Raw genomic sequence first — 13217 nt, forward strand, 5'->3', positions numbered from 1 at the left:
CCTTGGCGATGCTGTGTCCTCGAGGCCTTCCAGTGGAACAGAATTCTCTGGTGGGTCTTCCTGCTTGACGTGACGTATCCATTTCAGCACGCTCACCTCCCTCTGCTATGTGTCCGGGCAAGTTTGCTCCATCCCGTGGAGTTCTTGGTAGGGCATTAAATCTTTTGTCCAGAGAAATGGCCCCCACATCAGTGAAATCTTTTTCATCCAGTCTTCCGTTCTGGCACCCTTGATTAAGCACCGTTAAACACTAATCTCAAAAATACTCCCCTGGCTCCTGCGAAGTCTTGCAATTCCTTAAGTATGTAGTCTCTTTCTTTCCCCTCTTATCAGGCCCAGCACAGTCCTGTTACCAGTGTGGCGGCCAGAAAAGGAGGTAGGGGTGAGGGCAGCTTCAGAGGAGAGCACTTGTCACCAGCACAGTGGAAGTGATAGCTCTTACCAGGAAAGATGGGCCCCCTCTTCAGTAAGCCCAGAGGGTCCAGAGGCACATAGTTGCAGAAGCCAATGTCTTCAAAGCCATCTATCCAGATGGACCATCCATATTTTAGGGTCCCAGGTTTTTATCACCTGATCTTCACCTAACACTCTTGCTTTGGCTGAGCAATGCAAACAGTTATCAAGCTCTAGGACTCTAGCAATTAGGTCTTCAGTCTGCGGCTCAAATGTGCCTGCCCTTCTGCTGGAAGAGATCAGGGTCTCTTTGGAAGCTACCACTGAGGTTCTGAATCTCACATCTAACCATTAGCTGCTTGTTAAAAGTCCTCAGTCTCTCATTATCCTCTGTAAAGTATCACTACAACTTAGCAGCAACAAGCCAACTCCACTGTCTTTGTAAGCATTATTCCCCCATTTTTTTTTTTTTTTTTCTTTTTCTTTGGAGACAATGTCTCGCTCTATCACCAAGGCTAGAGTGTGGTACAATCAAAGCTCACTGCAACCTTGAACTCCTGGTCTCAAGAGGTCCTCCTGCTTCAGCCTCTCAAGTAGCCAGGACTACAGGTGTGTGCCACTATGCCTGGCTAATTTTTTTTTTTTTGAGAGACAAGTTCTCACTCTGTTTCCCAGGCTGATCTCAAACTCCTGCCCTCAAGCAATCCTCCCAGCTCCGCATCCCAAAGCGCTAGGATTACAAGCGTGAGCTACCACGGATGGCCTGATTCCCTCGTATTTTTCAAAGGCCTAAACTGTTGCACCTGCCATAGCTTTGCCCTCTATCAGCATTCCCCTCCGGTGATGACATTTTTCCCAGGTTACCACTAGTGAAATCTCTAGCAACTGAACCTCCACCTTACGCCATGTCCCACTTCCCAACCAGGACAGCATCCTCTTCATCTGCTGGGCAGTGGGTGAGCCAGTCCCAAATGAGCCAAGTCCCCATCTTGTCACCTATTTCCTTGGATCATTCCTGGTACCATTTGTGTTAGTCTGGGCCTTCCAAGAAGCAGATACCAAGATGAGATTAAAGATATCACACAAAATGGGACTGTGTTAGGGGAAATGACTGTGAGAGGAAATAGGAAGGGAACAAGGGAACTGGAGAAGCCACCAGACAGCAATACAAGCCTAAACCTGAGTGAAGGAGAGAGACAAGGTTAGGCAGAAGCATCCTAGACTGCTACTGCGCAGTGTAAGAAAGGTTCAGCAAGACTTTGGGAGTCGTCAAGTCAAAGCTGTTGACAATCAGGAGTCCCCTATCTCCCAGAAATGAGCCTGTGTTAGTGTTCTGGCCACGTACAGTCATTTATGTTCCTTGTAGGTAGAGGTCTTTGAGGCACTTCTCCTGGCCACCACATATGGAGAATGAAATACTGAAATCTCCAACTTGAATTGTTGAATTTTTCTCTTCAATTATGTCAGTTTTTTGCTTGATGTATTTTGGAGCTCTTTTGTTAGGTGCTTATACGATTGTTATATTTTTTTGATATATTGATCCTTAAGTATGTAGTCTGTTAAGTATGTAGTCCTTTTGATATATCGATCCTATGACATGTCCCTATTTGTCTCTAGCAATATTCTATGCCCTAAAGCCTATTTTGGTCTGATACTAAAATAGCCAGTGCAGCTCTCTAATGATTACTGTGTGCTGAAGAAATGGTATATCATTTTCTGTCTTTTAATTTTAACCTATTTGTGCCTATGAATCTAAAGTGTGCCTCTTGTGGGTAGTATATAATTGGATCTTGCTTCTTTTTACAGTCTGACAACTTATGGTAAATCTGCTAGCAGTACAGTGGTCTGCCAGCAACGTGTTCTCTCAGTATTTGTTTATCTGGTAATGTCTTTATTTCAATTTCCTTTCTAAAAATTGTTTTACTTGGTTGGAGAGGTTATTTATTTATTTATTTATTTTTTTGAGACAGAGTCTCCCTCTGTCACCTGGGCTAGAGTGCCGTGGCATCAGCCTAGCTCACAGCAACCTCAAACTCCTGGGCTCAAGTGATCCTCCTGCCTCAGCCTCCCGAGTAGCTGGGACTACAGGCATGTGCCACCGTGCCCGGCTAACTTTTTCTATTTTTATTAAATAGTAGAGACAGGGTCTCGCTCTTGCTCAGCTGGTCTCAGAACTCCTGAGCTCAAGTGATCCTCTTGCCTCAGCCTTCTGGAGTGCTGGGATTACAGGCGTGAGCCACTGCCAGCCAAGAGGTTTTTTTGTTTGTTTTTTTTTTTTCAGCACTTTGGTTGTGTCTTTCTGGCTTCCATTGTTTCTAATGAGAAGTTAGCTATTAATTGTATTGTTCTCTAAATGTGATGAGTCATTTTTCTCTTGCTGCTTTTAAGATTTTTTTCTTTGTCTCTGGCTTTCAGAAATTTGACTATGATATGTCTAGGTGGGTGTGGTTCTCTTTTTGTTCATCCTACTCAAGTTTCATTGAGCTTTTTGGATCTGTAAAGTAAGATTTTTCATTAAATTTGAGAAATTTTCAGCCATTATTTCTTCAGATATTTTTTTCTACCCTTTTCCCTCTTTTCTTCTTTTGAGACTCCCATTACATATTAGCTGAAATACTTGACTCCAAGTTTTTCAAGGCTCTATTTTTTCTTCAATTTTTTTTTTGTTTTGTTTTGGTCTATTCTTTGGATTGGATAATTTTTATTAGCCTATCTTCAAATTCAGTGATTATTTTTTCTGTCAACTCAAGTTTGCTGTTGAGCTCATCTTGTGAATTTTTCCTTTGAGTTATTATATTTTTCAACTCTAGAATTTCGATTTGTTTCTTTTTTTATATGATTTCCCTATTTAGATTCCCTTTTTGTTGATTCATTGTTAGCGTTCTAAGAAGTATTTGAACATACATATATGGTAGCCGCTTTGAAGTATTTGCCTGTAAAAACTAAAATCTAGGCTTTTCTACTAAGTGTCAGTTTCTACTAAGTGCTTTTTCCCCCTGTATGTGGATTATGCTTTCCTGTTTTTTGTATGTCCAGTAATTTATGGTAAAAAAAAACTGGACATTTTAGATGATATATTACAGTAATTCTTGAGTTCTGTTTTCTGTTTTAAATAGTTGTTGGTTTTTCTTTTCCCCAATATCATGTCTGGATTTAAACTGCAGAATCTGTATCCCTGGCGTGCAGCCATTGGTGTCTCTACAGCGCTGTGCTACACCGCTTGCTTTGAGCCAGAACCTCATTCTCAAGTTGCTAGAGCTGTGCATTTTCCCTATTTGTGCTGAACTAAGTGCCCCACTTATTGCTGGCAAGGCTGTGGACATTTTTTTTTTTTTAAAGGCATGTGCCACCATGCCCGGCTAATTTTTTCTATACATTTTTAGTTGTCCAGATAATTTCTTTCTATTTTTTAGTAGAGATGGAGTCTCACTCTTACTCAGGCTGGTCTCAAACTCCTGACCTTGAGCGATCCTCCCGCCTCGGCCTCCCAGAGTGCTACGATTACAGGCGTGAGCCACCGCGCCCGGCCGGCTGCGGACTTTTGCCCCCCATGCAGACTGGAGTCTGCCTCCTTTCACAGAAATTAAATCCAAAATGAAAACTTCCCAATGAGATAAAACACAACAAAATAAAATTCCAGGCCCTGACAGCTTTGCCAGTGAGTTCTGTCAAACATTCAAAGAAGAGTTAATGCCAAGATTACACAAACTCTACAAGAGAGAAGAAAAGATGAAATACTTTAGAACTCATTTTATGAGACCAATATAACTTTAATACCAAAATATGACAACCATATTATAAGAATGGAAAATTAAAGGCCAATCTCACTTATGTGCATAAAATGTAAAAATTCTGAACACAATTTTAACAAACCAAATCCAGCAATACATAAAAAAGGATAATACATCACAACTAAGTTTTGTTTATTGAATAAATATAAGGTTAGTTTAATATTTGAGAAACCCATACTTTAAATAATTTAGATCTGGCTTATAAACTATGTGCAATTCGCAATGTACCATGAGATATGGATAAATCTCGTGATAAATAAGAAAGGGTAGAACCCTTCTTTACCCCTCACTATGAAAAAAAGTCTTTCTTGAACTTCCTAAAGCAGTGTTTCCTAAAACGTGTTCCTTGGAACAGTGGTCCTAGGAGGGAAAAGGATGCTAGGAACAAATGACTTTGGAAAAACCTGCATACTACACTCCATTCCTACTTTAACTTCTTGGAGAGAGTTACAGTGTGTGTTAGCATATTAAATAGCCTGAGAAATACTGTAGTAAAAACACATTTATCTTTGCTTAAGCCAGTGTTTTACCAAAGTTACCAAGCCACAGAATCTTTTTTCCTGGTGTACATATTACCAAGCAGGAAAACTAATGTTTTGTGGAACCCATCCTAAGAAATGCTTCTGTGTGGTAACCAAGTGTTCATGCAGCAAATTATCTATTACAAAGAAATAAACAGCATTCTGCTATCTTGGGTGAGATCCCAAGAGACTTATTTACACTGAGAACATATTTATTGATGTTACCTTTCTATTCGATAAACAGCTCATGTTTAATATTCAGTTATTTAATAATTATTTATTATAATTGTTTTCTGGCTTAAAAAGTTAGAGATGTTTAGTGCAAAAAAATAAAATAACACAGAAAAATTTTATATAGACTGTGAAAGTCCCCTTTAATACTCTGCCTTACAGATAATTATTATTAGCAGTTTAGGGTTATTATTCAGCTTCTAATATTTCATATTTGCCACATTGTTTTAGAATAACTGCTCACTAGTAGAAAAGTTGCATCCATTAATAATATAAAAACATTTAAGCTTGAAAATAAATGTGAAAATAAATATTAGTATGTAAAAAATATGTGGGAGAAGAGAATATCAAAAGTTAAACACAAAAGAGAAGATTAAAGAAAAAACAAACCTCAGGAAAAGAAAGCTAAAAACTGTTAAATCTGATTACTTTCAACAAGAAAGAGAACACACCAAAGATGTGAAACAAAGTGATGATTTGTTTATTTTAGCATGCACAAAACACCCTTTGAATGCTCTGACAGTATTATAAAAAGCAGTTTCCTCTATGGCCATTATAAGTCAAGATATAAACTTACGCAGGAAAATATTCACAAGCATAAAACTATCATTTATGCCAAAAAAAGAAAATGAATAAAAGACATCACTAGTTGATAGTTATGACTGAGGGGGAGATGTATCTCATCCGTACCAATTCAAGATTTGGAATGAAATGATCAACAGAAGAAGGTCTCTAGATAACTGTCACCCTGGTGACACCTGGAGCACCATGAATGGTCAACTGAGAAAACAACAAAGCATTAATTTCCTTCCTTTTAGTGGTATTTCTGGGGACAAAGTAGAGTTTGAAATTATAAGACAAAGAGTTTTGTAGATAAGGCCATGTGAATTATGATACTGGGTCAGTCTTACAGGTCATTTAATTCATAAGAGAACATCTGACAATGTTCCCAGGACTACTTTGTGGAATGGTCTGAATTTATCTAGGTGACAACTTCCAAAGGTAGGGCTGCAGACCCAACAACGGGATTTTCATTTAATATCTCTAGCTAAAACATCAGAATGCTTTTATTCTATTCTCAGTCCTTCCAATTCTCAGATCAATTTCACTTCCCCTGTGGCCCTTCTCTAGCTTTAGCATAGGTTTTGTCAGGTGAGGACACAGAACCATATACAGTGTTCAGATGTGGCTATTTTCTGTTTCCATTGCAATACCTCTTCTAATGATCCCAAATTTTTGTGGGTCTTTGTGGCTGAAGAAGCAATCAGATTGCTTTTTTCCTGGATTGAGGGAATAGCCAATCCTTTCTTAAGTCTAGTGGAAAGAGAACTAGCTCTACAAGGCAGGAGAACTGGTTCAAGGTCTAATTCTGCAGTACCTAGCTGTGTGAACTTACAAGTTATTTAAATCAGATTGCCTTCAATTTATTCATCTCTGACATGAAGGGGTTGATCTTTATTTTTTTTCCTTACTTAAAAGATGTGTTAGCAAGGGGTTGACTTTGAGATGTTCTGAGATCCCTCCTAGCTCTCAATTTTTATGATTATGACATTGTAGCTTCTCTGCCACTTATCCCTGCATTCTTACACCTCACAGGAACTTTTAGTAATATATCCTTAGTTTGGCATTTCATTTTTGGGAACCGATCAGTGTCAACTACAAATTTAAATATTCCACCTTAAAATCTCAAGTCTTAAATGTAGTCTACACTTCTCCATCAGTGTGTAATATGCACCTCTCTATTGTGCTTTTTGAAACCCTTACCCTAGGGGCTGGGCACTGGCACACAATGGGAACTTCACGTTTAATGTTAAGAATGTACAAACAAAGAGATACGAAATAAAGGATAAGGGATAAGAGTTTTTGTTTTTTTCTTTAGATTGGATCTTGCTCTGCTCACGGACTAGAGTGCAGTGGCATGATCATAGTTCACTGTAACCTCAAACTCCTGGGCTCAAGTGATCCTCCTACTTCAGCCTCCCAAATAGCTGGGACTACAGGCCTGCATCACCATGCCCAGATTTTTCTATTTTTAATAGAGATGGGGGCTGGGTGAGGTGGCTCACGCCTGTAATCCTAGCACTCTGGGAGGCCAAGGCGGGTGGATCGTTTGAGCTCAAGAGTTCGAGACCAGCCTGAGCAAGAGCTAGACCCCACCTCTACTAAAAATAGAAAGAAATTATATGGACAACTAAAAATATATACAGAAAAAATTAGCCGGGCATGGTGGCACATGTCTGTAATCCCAGTTACTGGGGAGGGTGAGGCAGGAGGATCACTTGAGCTCAGGAGTTTGAGGTTGCTGTGAGCTAGGCTGACGCCACGGCACTCTAGCCCGGGCAACAGAGTGAGACTCTGTCTCAAAAAAAAAAAAGTAAAAAGAAAAGAAATTCTCCTTTCCCTTAAAAGTTGGCACGAACACCTCTGTGTATAAATAACACCTTATAACTAAGGAGAATCTTTACCAAGTGCCTTAATATTTCCTAGTAGCTGGGGGAACTGCTTCCTTTCTTTTGTATGATAGTTGATAAACAACCTGGCATTTTCTCATGTGCTGTGCAAGAGTGGCCTGGCATAGGTGAAATGAGTCAAACCCAATATAATTTATCCATTGTTCACAGAAATGTTTTGGCTGTATTCTACACAGAATCAGTGCAATGCACTACAAAGGAACATAATTTGCCAGCATATACAATAGTCTTTTGTGCATTTAAGAGAGTAAGTCCTCACTGTTGTAGTTTTTGAGTATTTTTTACCTTAAATTTTATGATTTTGACTTTTATTATTTCCCCGTTATATGTATAAAATTGTTTTTTTAAATTTTTTAAATGGACTTCAATCATACAGATTTGAGCTAATCATAACCCTTATTTTGTAACTCATTCTTATCATCGACTCTCTTTACTTATTATTTTGTAGTCTAATAAACATCTGCCATCCTATGCAAGATGTAAAATATTGATAATAAATTACAAGTTGTCAATAGTCTAGATGTTTTTCATTGTATAATGTATATAATTTTTTAAAAAGAAATCTTTTTTTGAGAGCTGAGAAATAAACCCTCATATACATGATCAATTGGGTTTTTTCTCTTTATCATGGCAAAAAAGTTTTAGCTTTAAATTTATCAGCTTAACCATTTTTAACTGTACAGTTGAGTAATGATAAGTATTTTCACATTGTTGTAAAACAGATCTCCAGAACTTTTTCATCTCACAACTCTGAAACTCCTCACCCATTAGGCAACAACTCCCCTCTCCCCTTTCCCCCAGCACCGGTACCCACCATTCTACTTTCTGTTTCTATAAATTTGATTACTTTAGATATATAAGTGAAATCATACAGTATTTGCCTTTTTGTGAGTGGCTTATTTACTTAGCATAATCTATTTAAGGTTTATCCATGTTATAGCATGTGATAAGATTTTCCTCCTTTTTAAAGACGGATATTTCATCGTGTGTGTATATATGTATGCACATTTTATTAATATTTATCCACTTATCTGTCAATGGGCATTTGGTTTGCTTCCACCTCTTGCTGTTGTGAATAGTGCTGCTAGGAGCACAGGTGTGCAAATGTCTCTTTGAGACCCTTCTTTCAATCTCTTTGAATATATACCCAGAAGTGGAATTGCTGAATCATATGGTAGTTCTATCTTTAAATTTTTGAAGAACTTCCATACTGTTTTTCATAGCAGTTACATCAATTTACAGTCCCACTAACAGTGTATGAGGTTTCCAATTTCTACACATCCTCACTAACACTTACTATTTTCTGTTTTTCTAATAGTAGTTATACTAATGGGTAAAAAGTAATATCTCACCGTGCTTTTCATTTACATTTCTTTATTGATTAGCGATGTTGAGCATTTTTTATATGCTTATTGGCCATTTGTATATCATCTTCGGAGAAATGTCTATTCAAGTCTTTTGCCCATTTTTGATGTGGTAATTTGATTTTTTTCTTTGTTTTGTGTAATACATGTTATGAATAATTTGATTTTTCTTGTTGAGTTGTAGGAGTTCTTTATATATTCTGGATATTAACTACTTATCAGGTATATGATTTGCAAATATTTTCTCCCTATAGGTTGCCTTTTCACTTTGTGTCCTTTGATACATAAAAGTTTTAAGTTTGATGTAGTCCCATCTGTCTGTTTTTGCTTTTGTTGCCTGTGCTTTTGGTGTCATATCCCAGAAATCATTGCCAAATCCAATGTCATGAAGCTTTCCCCCTACATTTTCTTCTAGAAGTTTACCAGTTTCAGGTCTTATGTTTAGGTCTTTAATCCATTTTGAGTTATTTTTGGTATATGGTATGAGATAAAGGTCCAAATTAATTCTTTTGCATGTGAATATTCAAGTTTCCCAATAACATTTGTTGAAGGCACTATCTTTTCCCCATTCAGTCGTCTTGTCACCCTTGTTGAATATTATTTGACCTGCTATAGGAAGCTTTATTTCTGGGTTCTCTACTTTATTCCATTGGTCTAATTTGTCTGTCTTTATGTCAGCACCACACTGCTTTGATGACTGTAGCTTTGAAATATGTTTTGAAATTAGGAAGTGTGAGTCCTCTGACTTGTTCTTTGTCAAAATTGTTTTGGCTGTTCAGGATCCCTTGAGATTCTGTATGAATTTTAGGATACATTTTCTGTTTCTGCAAAAAATGTCATTGGGACTTTGATAGAGATTGCATTGAAAATGTAGATCAGTTTGAGTTAACAGAGGTCTCTGTTGGCCAAAGTGTCATTAACTAAGTTCCCAAAATTAAGAGATTGCATTAAGAAGCAAAGGTTTTCCTAACACATATTTACCAATGAATTACATTTAACAATGAACCAAGATTATGCAACGTATGGTGAACTTTTAATGCAATCAATATACATTTATATCATTCCTAATACTGAACAGTATCCCATTGTGTAGATTTACTGCAATTTACTTGATCAATCCTTTTTTAAAACATTTAGATATTCTGCCTTTTTAAGTAGGTGAGAATGTGAAAACACTCTTAAATATGCTTCTTGGCCCATGTGTCTGGTGGTTTGTTTGTTTGTTTTTTTGATCAAAGGGCATGCATGTTTTTAAGGCCTTGGGTATGTCTTGCTAAATTGCTTGTAAAAGTTTAAACCAATTTTGGCTTCCAACAGTAGTGTGTGAGTATCTACAGTTCTTTATCTTGTCTATAGTGAGTGCTATTATTTTAAAAATATTTTTAAAAGTTTGTCATTATTTTTTTAGAAATGGAGGGCTGAGCATGGTGGCTCATGCTTATAATCCCAGCACTTTGGGAGGCTGAGGCAGGAGGATCACTTGAGACCAGGAGTTGAAGAAATGGGGTCTCAGTATGTTGCCCAGGCTGGGCTTGAACTCCTGGGCTCAAGTGATTCTCCCTCTTCAGCCTCCCAAGTAGCAAGGACTACAGGCAAGTGCCAACATGCCCGGCTCATTTTTTAAATCTTTGCCTTGGTTATTTTTTCACTTCTGTAAGCACACTTAGTTACATATCCCAAAATCCAGATTTGCACAGAAGAATATTAGAAGATATTTATTCAAATTAAGGAGTGTTCACCAAGTTATTTCAATTACTTGGGAGAGAGCAGAGAATTTCAGGTCCATAGACACTCAGTTTTTCTTCTGTTATTTTCAAAACTTCTAACTAGTCTCTACAAGCTGGTTCCTTCTTCTATTCTACCAGGCACTCTAATACCTTTTTTCGAAGTAAATGCTGATGGCCTTCAACACCCAGTAAATTAAGACCAAACTCTTTAGTCTGGTATTCAAGCTTTTCTAGGGTTTTTTTTTTTTTTTTGAGACAGAGTCTCACTCTGTTGCTCAGGCTAGAGTGCCGTGGCGTCAGCCTAGCTCACAGCAACCTCAAACTCCTGGGCTTAAGCGATCCTCCTGCCTCAGCCTCCAGAGTAGCTGGGACTACAGGCATGTGCCACCATGCCCGGCTAATATTTTTCTATATATAGTTTTAGTTGGCCAGATAATTTCTTTCTATTTTTAGTAGAGACGGGGTCTCATTCTTGCTCAGGCTGGTCTCAAACTCCTGACCTCGAGCCATCCACCCGCCTCAGCCTCCCAGTGTACTAGGATTACAGGCGTGAGCCACCGCGCCCGGCCTAGCTTTTCTAGTTTTATCTTTCACTTCTTCCGTGAAAGAAGTGAAAGTTCTGTCTTTCACACCCCAGCCAATGGGGCTACTCTTACCATTTGCTAAACACAGATAGTGTTTTCCTGCATCTGTGTTCATGCTGCTTCCCTGTTCAAAAGGGCCTTCTTCTCATCATGGCCTACTGAAATTAAAATTTATATGCCACCTCCTTCATGATTCTCCCTAACTGATTAGAATTTTTTCCTCCTTAGGACACCTACAACATTTTGTATGCACCTCTGAGTCTTCTGCTTTGCAGAATTTTTTTTTATTTTTATTTTTTTACCAACACTAGCCTATGAATGCCTTCAGGACAAGAGGTGACCTTACTAATCTCTGTATCCATTCTAAAGCCTAACGGGACACCCTATGGATTATAGTTGTTCCACACTTATATGTATTTGTTGAATTAATGGCTGAAGACAAAATGTTACTTATCCTATTACAATGTAAGTCCACTATAGAAATAAGCATCTGCTCATAAACATTCAGTTTACAAACATCCCTTTATGAACAACATGGTTTCATTAGAATAAACAACATTTAAGGCCTCCTCCATTTCTGATATTTTATAGCTCCAAAAACACCTGGGAATCTGTAGTACACCTGATTTCAGTCACTGTCTTAGTTCAGATTCCCAGATTCCCCCCAAACAGACCTTGAGATAAGGATTTCAGTGCAAATAGTTTATTTGGGTGGTGATTCCAGAAAATACCGGTAGGAGAGTAGAACAGTGATAAAACGAAGGAAAAGCCACAAGTTTTGAAGCCGGCTGTCACTGTGGGAGTCAGTGGAGATATGTATTTTACTGGACAGCAAACATGGAAAGAATTAGGAAAGCTCAAGTCCTAAGAGACACCTCGACGATGGGTTACATGGCAGCGAAGAAACACCTGGAGATAAACCCTGACCATTGCATTACGGAGACCTAAAGGCAAAAGGCAGAGGCTGACAAGAACGACAAGTCTGTGAAGGATCTGGTCATCTTGCCTTACGATACTGCACTCCTGTCTTCTGGCTTCAGTCTGGAAGATCCCAGACCCTTGCTAACAGGATCTACAGGAGGATCAAACTTGGTCTGGGTATTGATGAAGATGACCCTGCTGCTGACGAGATGCCACCTCTTGAAGGAGACGATGACACATCACGCGTGGAAGAAGTAGACTAAGCTCTCCCTGAAGGATGACTTGCACACGTGTTCAATACTTCATTCCCTCCGCTAATACATTTTCAAGGATTTTTTTTCTTTATTTTTAACATTTAAAAAATCTATATGGCACAACAATAACTACTTTAAGGGGAAGATAAGATTTCTTTCTACTTCTGAGTGTGATACTGTGATACTTCAGGCACTAAAGCAGAACTAGGAATGCTTTTCTGGTTTCACATTGGCTTATTTTAACAGATCGAGGTAAAAAGTGTTGTAAGATGTATCTAACCTCTGTTAACTTTGGGGCCTAGAGTGTTTAGCTATCAAGCCGGATTCCGTAGTAGACCAAATCTTTTGTCCCTGAGTATTCCAAGCTATATCTTGATGGTTAGAAGAAAAGTATTTGTTAAAATGACTTGAGTTCATCTTCTAGAATATACTTTTTAAATTTTTCATCCCCTTGTAGTTTCTGCATGTACTACTGGTCCTCTAGAAATAAATATGTTTAAAGTGAAGCAACTTGATGAAACTCTACACAGGGCTTGTTTTCCAAAGAAAAAGTATTGCTTTTTTTTTTTTTTTCTTTTTCTTTCTATCTTTTTTTTTTTTTTTTCTGAGACAGAGTCTCGCTTTGTTGCCCGGGCTAGAGTGAGTGCCGTGGCATCAGCCTAGCTCACAGCAACCTCAAACTCCTGGGCTTAAGCGATCCTACCGCCTCAGCCTCCCGGGTAGCTGGGACTACAGGCATGCGCCACCATGCCCGGCTAATTTTTTCTATATATATTTTAGTTGTCCATATAATTTCTTTCTATTTTTTTTTAGTAGAGACGGGGTCTCGCTCTTGCTCAGGCTGGTCTCGAACTCCTGACCTTGAGCGATCCACCCGCCTCGGCCTCCCAGAGTGCCAGGATTACAGGCGTGAGCCACCGCGCCCGGCCTTCTTTCTATCTTTTTTATTTATTTTTATTT

The sequence above is a fragment of the Eulemur rufifrons genome, chromosome 8, assembly GCF_041146395.1.
Source record: "Eulemur rufifrons isolate Redbay chromosome 8, OSU_ERuf_1, whole genome shotgun sequence".
In the NCBI taxonomy this organism is placed as follows: domain Eukaryota; kingdom Metazoa; phylum Chordata; class Mammalia; order Primates; family Lemuridae; genus Eulemur; species Eulemur rufifrons.